Here is a 14079-nt window from a genome sequence, read left to right as displayed (position 1 = left end):
AAGACCTGAGTTTTAATGCTGGCGGTGACGATGTATGGCGTGAAAATGACAGAGAAATAAGCAGATTCGGCGTGCTCACTCTGGCTGAGGACGGCTGTGAGCCGATGCTTAATATGCAAGTAGCCTCCTGTGGTAACGTCACCACAGGAGCAGAGTCAAAATCTCGTGCTTTAGGAACGCGCACTACTGTGCGCTATTCCTGTTCGGAAAAAGAGCCAAAGCGAAAAAAATAAGCCACTTTCAAACTCCAGCTTTTCAGGCAAGTTTCAACAGAGGTCCAACACCAATATGCATGATTTAACAAGAGAAATTGCGATTTCCGGGTGATGACTCCTTTAAGATATATTTGTGGCTTCTCACTGAAGGATCTGAACACATTTCACTCTGCGATTCATCAACAGGCCAAATGGCTGAAAGGTGTAAACAATTAAAACTTTACATTCAGCGATCACAACAACATGAATCATGTGCATCACTGAGATACATAAATGTGGAATTCATGTCTTTCCTCTGAGAACATTTGCAATGCCAATTTTTCTTTTAAATAGTTCAAATCCTACATTTTTTACATCCATGTTTATTTGCTAGCAGTCTTCTTCTTCTTCTTCTTCTTCTCTGCTTTTGTTGGCAGGATGTGACACCCACACATAAAAACATGCTCCACAGTCCTGCCACTGCTCAGCAAGTCCAAAAATCTAATTTTCGTAACAACTCAAAAACAAGTTGATTCGCATCCGACGCACATTTAATCTAAGTATAACAAATTTAGCTGTGAGAGGCTCAATTACAACGCTTTGATAAAAAGAGGCTTTTTATCGGCGTTCCATTTCAGTCCAGAAATCAGAGCTTCACTGTAGGCGAGAATCTCATCTCTTCAAAAAGAACCTGGTGTACTGAACATCCTCCTCTTCTGCTGAATCACATCTCCTCCTCCTCCTCCTGGATTTGTTCTAATCTGCTGCTCGCAAAAGAGGCTTTTTCACTGTGACTTTAACTCCTACTTGTCCTCCTCATCGCTCTCCATCATGTAGAAATATTAAAGTTTTTACATAATTACTGTAACGGCGCTGCAGCTGTATCATCAGTTCGCGTCGGTATTGAGAGCAACGAATTGATGAAAATGATACTGCTGTGTAGTTTCTTCTGACAGACTTTGTGTTCAGCTCCTCGACTCTTTAAAAGTCAGGAAAACTAAGAAATCTTTGTCTTTCTGTCCTTACAGTTCTTGATATATTCATCTTGACACCGCAACATAAAGCTGTTGGTTTGATGGCTCGGCCTGCTGTCTGCACATGTGCATCCTGCTGACACGTCCATGAGAAAGGAATTAGAGACGTGTTCAGACCAACGGCAGCTCCACCAGTATTCAGGGGAAATATGCAGGATTGTCTGTGGAGTTTCATGGTTTGTTGGAACAAAATGTAACACAAGCTGTTGGCACGAATTCCGTTTGGATGCCATAGCTGTCATATTTACCATACCATCATCCAGACGGAGGATAACATGACCGCCACAGTGATATCTGCACATTGTTGTTCAAATTCCTTTATCTCTGAGGGACGAATCCTCCACTGTTTGGATACCACGGCTGCACATCATCTGACTATTAGTTTCTGAGGTTATTGTCTGGAGGATTTTAGGTCGTGTCACAGTAGAAAAAGTACAAGGGTAAATAATATCATCAACAACGGCTGAATAGCTGAATCGCTACTTCGACAAGAAATTCTTTATATTTCAAGGAAGCCTTTAACAAAGCTCAGATCATGAGTCCTTCCAGCCTGGAAACCTCCAGTTGCTTCTTTATGCTAAATTCAATAAATTATACAGTGGCTGCATTGAATTCTGGTCCGTTTTCTGGTTTAAAAGAAATGTATAGATGTTTGACTACTGAGCTCTAATTAGATGGATTTCCTCCCAGAAACAGTCAGTGCTGTAGAAGCAAATTACTTTTCTGAGGAACATTTTCTGTTAGTTTCATTATTTTTTACCGTGCTTGAACTGATTTACTTGTTCTATGTTTTCAACTAGACTCTGCCAGGGTTGTCCACCGTCACACTTCTGTTTGTATTTTTGTAATTTGCATCCAGACGTAGGAGAGTCGTCATTTTTGGGGACGTTAGAAGTGCAACTCTTTGCAGACGATGTGGTTCTGTTCGCCTCATCAGACCATGACGGTCTTTGGTTTGCAGCCAGGTGAAACACTCAAGATAAAGATCAACACTTCCAAATCCAAAGCCATTGTTCTCTCTGCAAGTAATGTTGGATTGGTCCGTCTAGGTTTCAAGCAAGTTGAATCTCTGGGGAGCATGAGATCGACCGGCAGATTGGTGCTGAATCATGACGTGAAAAGAATCACTATCAAGTTACACATACGGTTATAGAAGATTCAACCACACGCTGCCTCGGTCAGCTCAGACATCCACAGTCGACAGAGGAACAAACAGGAGATACATCATCAATTACCAGCTTTTAAAGAGTGTTTAAGTGCTCCAGGTTGTATTTTTCCTGTCTCTCAGCTTCCACTCAGTTTGTTTACCCTCCTCACTTCTTAACCTCTTATAAAAGCTCTTCTGTTTGTCTGTCTTAATCTCCCCGTCGCTGCTCGTCTCTTCCTGCCTCCTTCACCTCCACAACGAGGTCACATCTTTCTCTTTTCCTCTGACACCATTTCTTTTTCTGTCGGCACTTTCCCCTCTTATGTCTCTATAAAAATATTCCCGTCGGTCTCTCTTTTCCCTCCTTTACCTCGTTAAAGCTCGAGTCAACACTGATTAATTCACAATGTTTTGAACGGATTCCTGACTGGAAGTTTAATCACAGTGTTGTTGTTTTGGTGCCAAAGTTGAATTTACTTTAGTTCAAATAAATACGCGCCCTACTGAGTAACACTTCAATGTCATGTCGTATATAACACACTTATTTTTGTAAATGGAATAAAAACAGCAACAGCGCTGATGGAAGAACCGAACAAAGAGTTTGTTTCGCTTCATTCACCTTCACGTCAAAGTCACTCGTCTCCTCTTTCTCCTTCAGACGACTGTTGACTTGAGGGATTAATGTTTGGTTTATGAATTCACCAACACTAACTCTTTAAACATACACTGCACATGGCGATGCACAAATGGCTGACGAGTGGGCTTGGACTGATATTAGATAATATCAAATATTATGATAATTGCCACCATATGCAATATTTGCCATTGCCTTTCCTAGAATATGTGAAACCCTTCTTCATTAAATTAACTAATTGCTCCTCTCCAGGTGGATTCCCCCTCAACTGGTGCAATATTAATATGATGGCCTTCTGCTTTCTGTTGTCCAGAAGGTTTATATTATCCAAATGGAAGGATTCTCTCCTTCCAACATATGGCCAAAGGATTACAGAGGTTATATGTCATCTGCACCAAGGAAAAATCAGATATACCATCAGAAAATCCTACGACACGCAACCATTTATATTCTTTGTTGAAGGCATGGCAGCAAAAGGCTTAACCAACTTATTTATATAGTATGTTTTTGTTTGGATATCTGGCTGCAAATGTATTGATGATCCATTACTCTGGTCATGGACAGGAGCTTGTTTTCTTGTTTGAAGTTGCATTTTTGTTTTGTGATACATCTGAAAAAAAAAAAAACACCCTGATCTAAAAAGAGGAGGCGAAACCTCCAGACTTGCTTCACAAAATGCATCATTTTCAGAGTTGATGAGTGAGAAGAAACTAAACAAACTTTGTGACACTGTTATATGAAATTTAAAGGCAATTTCTTTGCCGCCCGTGGAGAAAGTTACCAGACTCCCTTTAAAAATTGCATGATTTTGTGAGTTGTTGAGTTTGCAGGAACTTTATATACTTTGTGAAACACTGTCAATGATAAATTCTTGACTATTCGGGCCGTCTTGTAAATTCGGCAAATGTTACACATCAAGTTCTTCCTTTCTTTGTGTAAAAAACATCATGTCTGTCTGTACTAGTGATGTACGTGTTTATTACAGGTGTGAACTGACTCAGGACAGATGTTAACACCAAGTCTGATCAGCCGCAAAGTCTCTTCGTTATCTCTACTGGAGGGATGAACATATAAAAAGTATTTTCTTCGCTGCAGAGAAGTCGTCAAAATCAACAATCATTACCACCATCACAAACTCACTGGAGATAACGTGAGTTGACCAATCGCAGCTCTTTTAGAGGGATCTCTGCAGCCCTGACGTTGCTGTGATTGCGTTCTTTTAAAAGCCGTACATAAGATGTGACGAAGTCTAATGTGGAACAAATGTAAATGAAAGTGCGTGAAAGAAAACTGTAAATAGCGTCTTTCTTCCTGCTCTGCCTCCGCTTTGTTTTTGTGTTTGCAGAACATCCTCAGCGGTCTCTCTTCTCTTTCATCTTCAGTGTTTTAAAGATCGCCCGTACAATTCTTAGCAACGATCGCTCTTTCATCTGAATCATCCATTCGTCATACTTGTCAACTAAAGTACATACATTCACTTTATCTATTTTTATGCCTCTCCTGCCCTTCAGCCACGCTCGCTTCTGAAACGCTTCACGGCTCACAACTCTCTGTTGGCCGATCGTCCTCCTCCTCAACTCGGGTCAAACTAGGACAGATTCAGCCGCTCCTTCGCCGAGATGCAAAGCAGGCGGCATATTTTACCCTCCAGAGACGTCAAACCACAAAACTTTACATCCCATCTCCCATCTTTTAATCTCAGCCTCCATCCTGTCTTCCCTGTCTCACTTTCTATCCTTTCACCAGCTACCTCCCCTTCTCTCCCGTCTGTCTCACCCTCCTTCACTCATCCACTCCGCCGCAACTCTCTCTGTTAGGCTATCAGTCTCTGCCGGGCTTAGCGGCTCGTTCCTAATCAGCTTACTGCCAATGAGACTAAGCCTGAGCTGAAAAGGCGATTGAGGGAGGCCGTTTAGCCACTGGCTGACAACTGGCAATAGCTGGCGGAGGGGGTGGTGTCAATAAAACTTAAAAGCAGTGAAGGGGGGTAAAATATAAAAATGAGACTAATATATCATCTCGGGTTTTAAGAGAGTGGGGACTGACTTGAGAGTGAAGATAAAGCAGGACAAAGGAGGAAGGATCTGAGTGTGGGAGCGTCCCTTCTCGTGGCTCCGGGGGGAAAGTCTTCATCGGCTCTGTGAGGCCATGAACTACCACAATGGTATCAAGTCTTTTAGTGTCAACATTTTCGGTTGCTGGCTGGGCTGTTTTCTCTTTCTTCCGTGGCTAAGCCGTGGATAAAAACTGGGATGTTTTCCAAATGGCCCAGTTTTAGAGTTCCCCCTCGAAATTCCAGCCCTGGCTGTCCCATTAGTTACAGTGCGAGGCGCGCTGGAGAACAAAGGTTTGGCCGTTGAAAGCTCGCTGGATGGAAAAGGCTGCGGAGGGAAAGCTGCTGTCGCTGCTGCGAGCAGAGCCGGATGTCCAGAATCAAAGAGATGCTCTCATTTCTCCATGAGAAATGGGTTTCCGTCTGAGGAGGGTGGCGGCTGGGAGGGATTAAATATGTGAACATCTCTCTGCATGAGAGAGGAGGCTAAAGACCTGAATGTAAATGTGTGAGAAACGAGCGACGCTGAACATGCGAGCGGCAGTGGAGCGGGCCTGGGAGCTGCTGGCAGATACCGTCATGTACGGACTCGCACGTCATCGCATCGCTGGCCAGATTATGATGCAAAATACTCAGAGTATCCAGATTACTGTGGAGGGGAGCTCAGTTAACATGTTATCCTATAAACCCAAAACATCAGGCACGACTGTCGTTAAGTTACTGCATGCATTTGGTTTAGCTGAGGATCAATCACCGTCCTTTGAGGAACTTCTGGCAGCAACGGGCGCGATTGAGATGTGACGACTAGTAAGAGCGACTGTTAGTTTGAGAAAGAACAATGGCAGCTGCTCTAGAGGTTAGCGTAGCTGCTTTCTAGCACGAGTTATATCAGAACAGGAGAGTTTATTTCATTGAAGGAAGAGCGAAGAACGACACTGAAGGCTTTTCTCCCTGGAAAAGATGTTCTCGCTCTTATCTTGAACCTCTCATCACCTGACAAGCATTCGTCCTTTCCAAACAGTATGAAACAAACCATCCAGCGTGTCGGGTTACGGAGACGCCATGTTTGCCAACACACAACATCACAACACAACACAAAGTCACATCAGATTCTGCTCCGATTCGGAGATGTTTACCGACGGGAGGAGAGCTCAGAGATTATTCTTAACATCTGGTAATGAAAAGTGGATTTATCTTCACTCCTGTTCATCAGTCTGACAGCAGCAGTGATCCAGATCCACTGTCGAGTGTTTATGTTCTGCACTGTTGACTGCTGACTGGAGCTGGAGGGGAAATGGACTTTACTTCATGAACCAGAACCAGAACCAGCGTCTCTGCTGAGTGCCGAGTTCAGTCGGAGTCGACCTGAATTCAAACGTACCGACACATCATTCAACAACCGCCATCGTTGATGAAAATCTACGTGACGTGACTCAGAATTCTTACATAACTCTGCAATTAGTTTAAAAATTGCCGCTTTTAAAACATGATCTGTTGTAGCTTTAATTCCTGAAAAGCTCACGTTCTGCACGAACAAGCTGCTAATCTCATCAGCAACATGTGGGACCATCACGTGAGCCCCAGTTAAGTATGGTGGGGAGGTGGTGGATGTTGGGTGGGCTTGGCAGCACTGTCGACCCTCTCTGTCCGTCTGTCTGTCTGTCTGTTAACCTCCACCAGCATCCAACGCCTCATTGGTCACAGTTTGCAGGGAGGAAAAGGGGGAGGGCAACCAGGGGGGGGAGAGCTGGGGGATCAGAGGCTTCCAGGGAGGGGCTGCAAACCACAGACAAATTATACACCCTCCCCTAACACAGCTGGTCGTATAACAAGGAAAAACATCCTCTTCGATCGAGTGTGCCGAGCAGGAAAATATGATCCAAGCTGCAGAGAGCGACCCCCAGTTTTCCCCTCCGCTGCGGGTGGAGATTTAACTGGAGCTGCTCTCGCTCGCTCGCTCAGTTTTTCCTGCTTCCCCAAAGTTTTTCACAACACTTGGGTGACTTTTTGACTTTCTCATGACACCTGCTCTGACAGGCTCAGAAACCAAAACGGGAAGTATTTTCTTTATTCTCCCCCTTCCCCTCCGCCCGTCCTCTGGCAGCGCCTCGGAGAAGCAGTGGCAGCAGCCACATCTGGCCAGAAAAAAACTGCTGAGTTCTCCAGTTTCTCTGCAGCGCTGGCTAAGTCTGTGGCTCCGATTTACATTTCTGGAAAACCAACACAGACCGAAGTGGTTGCTCTGACTCCCCCTCCCTCCCAGGACAAAAATGCAGAGAGGAATTCTCTTTTTTCTTTTCTTTTCTTTTCTTTCTCCCCAAAAAAGCTCTGGAATCAGACAAGCTCTTTAAAAAGAGAAGAAAAAAAAGCTTTGAATGGGAAAAGAACAGATGAAGGGGCAGAGAAGCGCAAAAAAAAAAGCCAGAGAGACGAGGAAAAAATATCACTGGAGGGCAATTATCTGGGCTATTTCTGGAAGACTGCTTTTCCATCCTCCAGTGGGGATGGAGGGAACAGGGAGGGTCTGTTTGGCAGCTGGCTGGAGGAGGTGGAGGGTGGAGAGGCAGGAGGAGGGGGGTCGAAGAAGAAAAAGGGGCAGAAGTGAACGAGTGCATGGGACATCTGAACCTAAAGACTGTCCAGTACAGCGAGTACAGCAGGGCTCTGTCGTCCCTGAAGGGCCCAGTCAGCAGGAGGACGGAGTGAAAGATGGAGGGAAAAGGAGTGGGAGGAAGAGAGGGAGGTGGAATGTGACGTTCAAGAGACAAAGACGAGATAACGGAGGGACGGACGCCAAGACAAGAGAGAGCAGTGTTGCAGACCTGCTGCTATAAAGAAGTGAAGTCGTGGTCGTGGTGGTCAGAGGAGAAATGTACAGCTAGAGACGCTTTGATTCTCAAGATCAAAACCAAACGGAATGAAAAACGGACAAATCCATTACACAAAGACACAAAGGACAAACTAAATCATTCTGGACTTTATCGTACATTTTGTTGCGAAGCAAATATTTCTTATTCCATCATGGAGACGACAAACTTTTTTGTGAACTTCCTTTTGTTCAAAAGACAAACAACCTGTTGACCCAATACGTACAAAAACGTCAAATAAAAGTGATGCTGGAAAGACGTTTTGGGATATTTCTTGTATCCCAATTAGCAAATGCTCCCCTATTGCAGTTTTTCCATCACTCTACTCTACTCGGTTTGTCTCGGCGTCGGCGTCCATCACAACTGCTCTACCTGCTCGAAGGCGTGTCTTAAAGCGATGACGCGCTTCGGTGCTGTCGAAGAATCAACCGCTATCAAAGTGGCTCCGCTAATCCAGTTACAAACACGCTTCATGTACTGTAACTTCTTCACAATAAAAGCCCCATTATTTAGTCAATTAAAAGCTTTTATTATGAAGCAGCATCACAGGAAACGTGGCAGAAACACATCAGATGTTTAAAAGAGATTCAGAAGCACCGAGTGCTTTAAAGACCTCTTTCTCTCAGGTTTCCTGCACAGACGTGTGTTGAGTACCGATTTAAAGAGGAGACGTTGCTCGTTACAGGTCGGTTACAATCGTGAGTCGTCACCGCAGACCGCTCAGGGCGAGGCGGCTGCAGCTCGGCCAGCAGGTCCATCGCTCGGCTCAACTCGCCGCATTAAAACTGGTGATTGAAAAGCAAATCAACGCTCGGTTTGAAGTGCTAGTTGAAAAATCCCTGTTTTACTTTTCCACACATCTAATTTAACTTTTTCATGGGGGTTCGATGAGTCTTCAGCCCGCCAGAAAATGTTTAGCTTGACATTTTAGCTTGAAGAACGGCTGAAACGATTAATCGATCCCCAAAATCGTTGCCAATTAATTCTCTTTTGGTCGATTCATCATTGCGGCTCTACAAGCGAGCAGTTAACGCTGACTGAAGCCGATCGTCTGCAGGCGTCGAGTTCATGTGATCTACAAAATACATTTCTGTAAAATGTCATCCTGAACAAACACCTTTGTTATATAAAAAAAGCTTCGCTCCTTTCTGTTTACTCCAAGTGCTCTCATCAAACTCGCACTCTGTCGTCACTCCACTCCCGCTGCTCATTTTCAAGTCCTGCGATCAAACTTGTCTGGGTGAAGCGAGGCGAATTTACACCATGTTTTCTAAAGTGCAAACACTTCAGTGGAGAGATCAGGAGAGAAGATGAAAGAGACAAAACGGGGAGGGGAAAAGAAACCACAGAGAGAGGACAAGAAAGGCAAAGAACTCGTTAGCGAGTTGCAGAAGCCCAAAGCAAGAGCAGACCTGATGGTGCAGAGTGATACAACAGGCCTGTAGCTGCTGCTGAGGGCTTTTAACTGCGAGACACGGCGAGGATTAGAAAAAAAAAAAGTAGGCGAGAGAATAGAGGACAGGCGGAGAAGAGAGAAGGAGGTCGGGAAGAAAGAAAAACAGGATGAAAAGTGGGATGAAGACAAACTTTGAGGGGAGACGATGGTAAACAAAGCGAGAGGAAATGGAGGGGAAATAATGAGAGCAACGAGGAGACGCTGAGAGAGGAGGGTGATGGAGAGATGTGGAGAGATGGAGGCTCTTTTCTAAAGTGGAGGAGATGATGGGAGCAAGGTGGAGAAAATGGGGTTGTTTTGCTGGGAACAGCCCGTATGTAAAGACAATTCACACCAACAAACAGACGAGCGCACATTTAACGACTAAAACAAACCAGTCAACCACAGCAGAGACTGACTGAAGTCCCAATGAAGCAAAGCCTGAGAGACCAAACACAAACACGCAGCCTTAAAAAGACTCACTGGTTATTTTTGGGTGCAGTTTGCAAGAAAAAAGGCAGAGAGAGCTCGTCAGTGGTGACATGTTTATTCTGAAAGTCCTTAATGGCAGCATGCCGTCAATCATCAACTCCATGATCCAAAATCACTTGAAATTTGGTGATGAACTACATCAACGTGGACAAATCACTCTGGAAACATCTTCTGTGTGTCGCTTTCTAAATTAGAATTTCTCGTACTGTCTCACGTCCAAAGTCCTGATTCCAATCATAACAAGCAAATCTGCAAAGGTGATTTGATTACAGTTCCAACACGGTAACGTCAGCAGGACTGCAAAGTCTGACTCTGATTCAAGAGTCTGAATCTGGGCTGTAAAAGCTCACGCACACCTTCAGCTTCCTGTCGACAGGTGAAGAGGTGAAGAGAAGACAGAGCTCCAGCAGAAACCTTTACGACTGACGCAACGTTTCGTTCCTTAGACAAAGAACATGACGGATCTCAGGGTAACTATGTCATAACATCTGTGTTTCTGACACATCAGATTCAAACTGTGTATGAATCATCTACAATCCAACCTTTACTTCAGTTTCTCGGGTGGTTCAAGTGCCAAATATGTTCTGACAATTTCAGACCAACACGGCCGGAGTCTGTCCTGAATAAAAGACACAAAGGAGCAGAGAGGAAATCTTAAGCTCAACAGGATCTGACGGAGGGAAAAGAGGAAGAGCACCGGAGGAAGAACTCCAGGCTGATCTTCAGAGCCCGGCGCCGAGCGAACCCTGGAGCGGAGCGCTGGGAGAAGCCCGGAGGAGGAACCGGGAGAGGGAGGGGAGGCCGGAGCAGCACAATGCCTCAGTGTAGCCCCTCAGCGAGGCCTCGAAACAAGGCACAATGGCTGCACTGTCAGCCGGCCTTCTCCTGCACTTTCATAGGTCTCCCTGACACCAGGCCTCTCCCCTTTCTCAATAACCAGCACAACAACCTTTTCAGGCGCCGGAGCAACGGTCCGCTCCTCCACCGCCGGCCTGAAAGAGACCATTCTGCGCTCAACGGTCGCCGTTTGAGATCGTTTTTGTCTTTCCTCTGATTTTTGTTTTCATTCCAACGCTGCGTCTGACACGCTACGAGAGACTGAGGGAGATTATCACCGTGTTTCTGCTAACTGGGCCGCAGGGCATGTGTCTCTCGCTCCTAATGGCTTGTGGGTAAAGAGCCACTGAAAACTGAAAAACCGCAGGGGTCGAAAACATTGTTGTGCATTCAGCGCGACAAAAGTGCAGAGTTCAGCGATTTCTGCACAAATGGATGGAGCGCGTTTCCATTGAGGAAAAAGAAAAGACAGAAAGAAAGCGAGGGATGAATGATTCACAACAGAGACGTCCATCAATGATTCATCGACACGACAGGAAGGGTTTTAAAAATTCAAACAGGTCGAACGCGTCAGGAAAGAGCGTCCATTCTTAAAAAGAGGAGATGGGTGCAGTGCCAGTGAAGCTCCTTCTGCAGACAGATCAGAGCCAAAACATGAATCTGGAGAACGTCTTCATTCATGGAGCATGTCGGCTCTCCAACCAAGAGATTTGCCATTCTGGCAGCAGCCATTAGCCAACTGGAGCGGCTCAAATCCAGCAGCCCCTCGGCTCTGCTGTCTTCTACTGTTGTTATCGTGTTGGTGTGATGACGGAGGCGGCTTGTAAACTTCTGTCACTGACGAGGTCGAGACACAGTTTTAGTTTTAGGCCGTCTGTCTTTGGACAACTGAAGAATTATCTGTGTTATCGATTGTCGATGGTCAGAGTCTGTAAATGTCACAGAAATGGTGAAAAGAGCTGCAACTATTAAATGACTGCGGACGATTCTGATAATCGAGTTCTCAAAATCCAGCTTCTTAAATGTGAATATGTTCTGGTTTCTTTCCTCCTCTGACAGTAAACTGAATATCTTTGGGTTGTGAAAACAAAACAAGACATCAGAGGACGTCAGCCTGGGGTTTGGGAAACTCTCGGGAAAGTCTGACCAGCAGTCCAAAACTCAAAGATGTTCAGTTTAGAAGGAAATAAAACATAAAAAGCAGATAAATCTCACAGAGGATGGAGACTGGACTGTTTCTTATCTGTCAATCGATCAGTTCATATTCCGGCAAACATTTTTGGTCTGTGGTTTCAGAATATTTGAATTAATTTGTGAGAGATCCAGTGCAATTTGATTCCATCTCAAGCCTGAAGAGAAAGCGCCTGCTGCAGTTTGAACATACTGTAGATTAAAATAAAGACATTACTGATAAAAATCTAGTATGAACGAGTCATAACAACATTTCTGTCTCAGCTGCTGCTCAATACTGACAAGCAGATGCGTAAATGCATCAACACCTTGTTTTGTAATGGTGTCCGAGCCAAACATGTAGCTAACTCACAGTGTTTTAAACATGCAATTTAAAAAAGGATCATGTATAATTCAAAATAAGACACTATTTTTGTCTCTCGCAGCACTGAAAGTTGCTTATTATTAACACATCCAGCTGTTACAGAGCAACATAATAAATAATCTGGAGTCGTGTTTGTGTCGCCTGATGTATATAAATCCAATATTTACTCTCTTTTATCTCTGTTTTTGGTCTCAACCACCTTCCTGAGGTAAATATCTGGCCTGACGGATAATTAATGAGCTGAAACTCAAACTATAAATCTCCTTAAAGCTGAAGACAGGCTGAGATTATTCCCTGTAAAATGACCTGTCAGATTATTTTAAGATTGTTTTTCCAACATCAGGTGAATTTTCCAAGTCAGGAACTCATTTTTTAAAACTATTCTGACACCGATGTCCATTTCCTCCTCCTCCTCCTCGTCAACACAAACATACTCTTGATTTCCTGATGCAGTTCATGGAGACGTTGTGAACAGTTAATTTATTACAAAGACTCTCTACAACAACACAAACAGCTGTGTAACTGTGCGGCTCCGGTACGATCGCCTTCACCGCTTATTGTGTCCGGGACGTCGAGGATCCACTCCAGCAAAGTGTTTTCATTTTGTCGTCCGAGCTCTTACTGTCCTCGAGCATTGTGTGGCGGATGAATAACGCACTTCAGCGGGCGGATGAAGATTAAAGCCTCATCAGGCGGACAGACGCTCTCTGCTGAAGTGTCCTCGAGCAACAACAACTGTCTCACCGCCAGCCTCACGGTGCTGCCGCTGACCTCTGACCTCCCTGTGGAGGGCCGAGAACACAAAGGCAATCTCCCCCCACACCGATCAATAAAGCATCACATTAACATCCTCTAAATGGGAACAACTGTAATGTTTCATAATCTGTGTCATCAATCATGTTGTCAGTGTGAAAGCAGTGTTGTTGTAATGTTCTTTCCTTTGTTTCATTAGATAGTTTCTTGTGTTTCTTATTTTCTCCAACGTTTTCAGTTTTCTTCAGAGTCTTTATTTTGTTTTTTTTGACGTGACCACAACTGGGCGAGAGGATGGAGCTGTGGAGGAAATCCTGACTGGATCTGATGAACTGAGAGCCCGAGGGACATGCCGTGCCAGCCCCGCCCTAAAGCACATCCTGCTAATTTACAAAACGAACATCATGTTGTGTTGAAGAAGTCTTGAAACCTCGCAGGGTCACTTTCCCATAAGATTTTGAAACCAGCGGAGTTTGTGGAGAGAATTCCTCTGAAACACTCCTTCTCCTCGTTCGTTTTACTCCGTAATGAGTTTGTTCTCTTGTTTTTATCTGTGTGACGGGCTCATTTCGTTAAAGGGTGTTGACAATTATCTGACTAGAGGAGAAACTGGTGCTAAAACGACTCCTTAAATAAGAAATAAACGATAAAAAAAGCAGACTTATCAAGCGGAGAAGAGGTTTTATGGAGGCCTAGCAAACTGCAACCAGATGAGTAACCGCAGAACAAGGTAGGGGAGGTGGGACGGGCTTCCCTCTGAACGCTAAACATCTGCTTCTATAGGTCTCCTATAAAGCTGAGATGGTTCCTAAAACCAACATTAACTGAAAGGGGTTTAAAAACAGAGCCATAGGAAACCAATTTCCACCGACAGCAAACAAACTGAGGGAAAACCTCTCAGCTTTTCTCCGCGCTGCAGAAAACCCATTAAATTCGTCTGAAAGGCTCGAGGTGGATCAGTCCTGTGAATGCATGTCGTGAGAGGGAGGCGGAGGGGAGGAGGTGCTGCAGCCAGAGACAAATCCTGGCAGAGAAGGTGGGAAAAAAAAAAAGAAGAGAGAGAGAAAATCCCACAAGA

General features: G+C 44.6%; 1 protein-coding gene across 1 annotated transcript in view; it reads right to left on the bottom strand.

Annotated features, from left to right (window-relative positions):
• brf1a (BRF1 general transcription factor IIIB subunit a) overlaps window positions 1-14079 on the bottom strand; it is a 94368-nt gene that overhangs the window by 22016 nt on the left and 58273 nt on the right. The window lies entirely within an intron of this gene.

Source organism: Sparus aurata, chromosome 16, assembly GCF_900880675.1.
Source record: "Sparus aurata chromosome 16, fSpaAur1.1, whole genome shotgun sequence".
NCBI classification, from domain to species: Eukaryota; Metazoa; Chordata; class Actinopteri; order Spariformes; family Sparidae; genus Sparus; species Sparus aurata.
Note: the sequence above shows the minus strand (reverse complement) of the source record. Positions and strands in the feature narration are given on the sequence as shown.